The sequence below is a fragment of the Sinocyclocheilus grahami genome, unplaced genomic scaffold (assembly GCF_001515645.1).
Source record: "Sinocyclocheilus grahami isolate Dianchi unplaced genomic scaffold, SAMN03320097.WGS_v1.1 scaffold1491.1, whole genome shotgun sequence".
NCBI classification, from domain to species: Eukaryota; Metazoa; Chordata; class Actinopteri; order Cypriniformes; family Cyprinidae; genus Sinocyclocheilus; species Sinocyclocheilus grahami.
In genome coordinates, this window is record NW_015506670.1 from 72,472 (window position 1) to 76,908 (window position 4,437).

Consider the following 4,437-nt stretch of genomic DNA (forward strand, 5'->3'; position numbering starts at 1 on the left):
ACATTTCCTGGATAGCTCTTTTTGAATTACAAATTGTGCTTTTGCATCATTGAAACATACACTCTAAACACTGGGTTGTTTTGACCCAGCGATTGGGTTACTGCCCAGAAGGCTGGGTTAAACATTTAACACAACCGTTGGTTGAAAACAACCCAGTCGCTGGGTATATCCATATTTTACCCAGTGACTGGGTTGTATTTAACCCAGCATTTATTAGAGTGTACGCTATTATCTGAGAACCGCTTAGGGTTTGAGCATCATTTTGGAGTAGCGGGATAAAAGTCGTTTGAACAATGTTTTCTGTACGTCTCAACTCCCGACAGACTCCTCAGAAGACGATTCGGAAACGGAAAGTGGCGACGCTCCTCCGTTCTGCTCCACACTGCCCGCGTTCTCCACCAGATCCTGCAGGTACTTGATGTAGCGTATGGCCGCGCGCAGCGTCTCCACTTTGCTCAGCCGTTTGTCCGTGGTCCCGTTAGGCAGGTGGTCACGTAGTTTGGCGTATCCCTGGTTCACGCATTTCACACGCTGGCGTTCCCGCTCATTGCGTTTCTGGATGAAAGCGGGCTCGAAGGGACATTCATAGACGCCGAAGCTGCCGTGGAACGGCGGCAGGTACGAAAGCAGTGATGCACCGCCGCAGTAGGATCTATCATAGACTCGCTGATCAACATGGGTCGGGTATAAGAACAGTGGCAACGCGCGATCGCCATGTACGTCATTCCTTCTGTAACCACCAGGGGGCGCACAGTACCTGCTGCTCCTGGCCAAATGGCAATGAGAGTCCTGGAGGGACGCGTCCATGTTTAGATGAGGCGCACGAATCTGGGCTTCTATCGGAGTTGGTTCTTTTTGTTCATTCGTAGACAAAAGCCACGCCCAAGGAAGTGTCTCTAAGACCGGCGGATTAACGTGTGTTTCCTAAGGTGAGGAAGCATCGTCGTCTTCCCCGTTTAAATCCCAGACGCTCAGAAAACGGCTTCTGCTGCTCTTTGAAAGCCCTGTGAGGGATTTCGAGAGAGACAGACAAGAGTTTAGACCAGAAGACTTCAAACACACTCCAGATTAACATAATAACAGTGTAGTCTGAGGTTCAAATGCGTGGGATAAACCCGCGGACGGTCCTTGCAATTAACACGGATTTGACATAAAACACAGACGAAGAGACCCAAAACATAGTCTGTGAATGCAAATGCCTGTTGCATTTCACTCAGTTAAAATAACGATATGTTAGCCAAATAATAACACATCTAATTTAATTACAAAAATCTGAAGTTAATAGAGGTTTGATACACCTACAGGTTAAGTATGTACTACGACCGCATGCTTGCATTAGTGTGTCAGATAAAAGCTTGCGGCAGTGTGTCGGTAATCCGTCTCTAATTCACAACATTGTGTACAACACAAGAGTTACAGGAGGAAAGCAGAAGGTGCTCTACAACTGAGACAAAGAATCAGGTCTCTGAAAGAAAAATAAACGACTGATCTAATCCCTCAATGTGCTTCCAATTTAAAGACATCTCTGCGCTTGTCCGTATTGGAGCTTGAGGCGAAGCATTAAATGATGTCTAATCTGTCTCTCAGTGGAAATCCCCTCAGCTGTGAAGTGGTGGCAAATTGGACGTATTAACGAGAAAAAATGGAAGCAGTGGAGATATTATGAATGAAAGCATGTTGAAGACTACAAAGAAAAACAATCCTGGTGCTCTTCATTATCAAATTAGCTGATGCAACTTTTGCAGAAAACATTAAAACAAAGATATTCAATAATTCGGAATGTGCAGCACCAGTTAAAACATAATATTCTTTATTATTCAGACATTGAGAAATATCAAATAATGCAAATATAAATATTTAAAGGTAACGACTTAAATAATTAAATGCAACAATTCAGTGAGATTTAGGCTTAAAATAAAAAAATATATTTAAATTGAATATAAACACAAAAGCATATATTTATACAAATATTTTTAACGTATAATATTACATTTTTGTGATCAACTTTTTATTTGATTTTAAAATGTACACATAATTTTTGTTATATGCAAAGCAGTGTACACACATTTATGCATGTAATAAAAAAACTATATACAATTTGTATAAAATAAATAATTCAATAAACACAAATGCGGAGTGTGCAATATATTTTATATTATTATATTTACATACTGATAATTTAAATCGAAATATAATGCAGTATTAAAGTAGTTTAGATATTTAGATGCAGAAGTAAAGCATCTTGTTTTGCACAAACATCTGTTAAATGTTTCATACAGATTCATTCTTAAGACGGCTGAATTGATCTGTCATTAAAGTTTAAACCTGATCAGCATAAACTAGATTTAATTTATTGCAGGCACAATGAAACAAAAGCAGCTGGTGTTGAGGAGACTGGACGTGTCTTACCTGAGAGGAAGAGGAGCCGGTTCTCCTGTCTGTGTATCTCCACACACACCTGAGTGATGTTACAGGTGAGCTCTCAGCGCTTTACCTGCCGCCGGCCTGCGTCCCGCCCCTCTGTGTGAGTGTGTGTGTGTGTGTCTGTGTCTGTGAGTGTGTGTATGTGTCTGTGAGTGTGTGTGTGTGTGTGTGTGTGAGAGTGTGAGTGTGTGTGTGTGTGTGTGTGTGAGAGTGTGAGTGTGTGTGTGTGTGTGTGTGTGAGAGTGTGAGTGTGTGTGTGTGTGTGTGTGTGAGAGTGTGAGTGTGTGTGTGTGTGTGTGTGTGAGAGTGTGAGTGTGTGTGTGTGTGTGTGTGTGAGAGTGTGAGTGTGTGTGTGTGTGTGTGTGTGAGAGTGTGAGTGTGTGTGTGTGTGTGTGTGTGAGAGTGTGAGTGTGTGTGTGTGTGTGTGTGTGAGAGTGTGAGTGTGTGTGTGTGTGTGTGTGTGAGTGAGAGAGTGTGTGTGTGTGAGAGAGGGAGTGTGTGTGTGTGAGTGAGAGAGTGTGTGTGTGTATGTGAGAGTGTGTGTGTGAGTGAGTGTGTGTGTGAGTGAGTGTGTATGCGAGTGAGTGTGTGAGTGTGAGTGTGTGTGTGAATGTGTGTGCGCGCGCGTTTTTGTGACAAATGAGGACATAAATGTGTATAATGACAAAGGTGTGACAGGTATTACAAGGAGAAGGTGACTTTTCAGGACATTACTCCATGTCCCCACTTTTCAAAACGCTTATAAATCACACAGAATGGAGTGTATTGAAAATCTGAAAGAGAGTGTGTGTGAGTGAGGGTGTGAGTGTGTGTGTGTGTGTGTGTGTGTGGGTGTGTGTGTGTGTGAGTGTGTGTGTGAGTGTGTTTACACTCTGGCTTGAACATTTCAAAGGCAGGATGAGCCTCAGGAAGACGGCAGAGATGGATTTTTGTTTTGTGTTGGAGTCTGAAATTACAGCGGGGTGCAGAAAGCTGCAAACGGCTGTTTACTGATCTCAGATCTGTCATCCAGACACTGAAACACACACACGCTCATCCTGGATGCTGACTGGAGCTTCACTTCACAGGGACGGTCAGATTTACAGATGATGATGATGATGATGAGGGTTTCATATCCTCCATGTCTTTAGACGTGTCTCTCTGTCTATCTATCTGTCTATCTGTCTGTGTCTGTCTGTCTGTGTTTATATCTATCTGTTCCATATTTCAGTGTGTCTGTCTCTATCTATCTATCCATCCATCTGTCTTGATCATGAGAGACAAACACACTCAGGACTCGTTCATCAGGTTGACATCAGCGTTGGGACGTGAAGCTCTTCAGTCATCATGACTCTGCTGAGGTAAGAGACCTGAAGGAGGATCACATTTAAATGTCTCTCAGCAGCAGCGGATATGAACACACACTCAGCAACAATTAACACGTCTCTCACACTGGCGCTCTTCTGCGTCTGTCAGAAATCACCTGACGTGATCGTATCATAACATCACCTCATTTCCACAGGTGTGAGTGGATCCAGGTGTGAGTGGATCCAGGTGTGCGCTGGAGAAAACCTGTTGACTGTGTGCGTCTGTCAGCACTCTCAAGTGTTTACTGTATGCTACGGCTGTGTGTGAAGTACAAGTGTACTGCGTAGTGTGCAGTGTATACTGTAGTATGCTTCACATGTGATCTCATCTTGCATATTTAATTTAGAATTAATAATATTTTCATTTGCACTTTTAATCCTAATTTGTTTAAAAATGTCTTGATCAAAATTTGACTTTAAAGTAGTGAATGAGTCCATTCATTACACTGAAAGTGGAAGTTAGAGTTGGACGCACTGCAGTATGAGGAACCACATTCGCCACTAAAACCAGTTTTACATGTTGTTTGTCTGTCTGTCTGTCTCTATCTACCTCTCTATCTATCTATCTATCTATCTATCTATCTATCTATCTGTCTATTTGTCTGTCTGATTATCTATCTATCTATCCATCTGTCTATCTGTCTATCTATCTATCTATCTATCTATC

At 42.3% G+C, this 4,437-nt stretch overlaps 1 protein-coding gene across 1 annotated transcript in view; it reads left to right on the forward strand.

Annotated features, from left to right (window-relative positions):
* Positions 1–3,730: 3,730 nt before the first annotated feature.
* The window catches only part of LOC107570683 (differentially expressed in FDCP 6 homolog), a 16,660-nt gene continuing 15,953 nt past the window's right edge, over positions 3,731–4,437 (forward strand). Inside the window, exon 1 of the mRNA XM_016256941.1 lies at positions 3,731–3,764. The gene's annotated coding sequence lies outside the window, so the exon portion shown is untranslated. The remainder of the gene's footprint in view (positions 3,765–4,437) is intronic.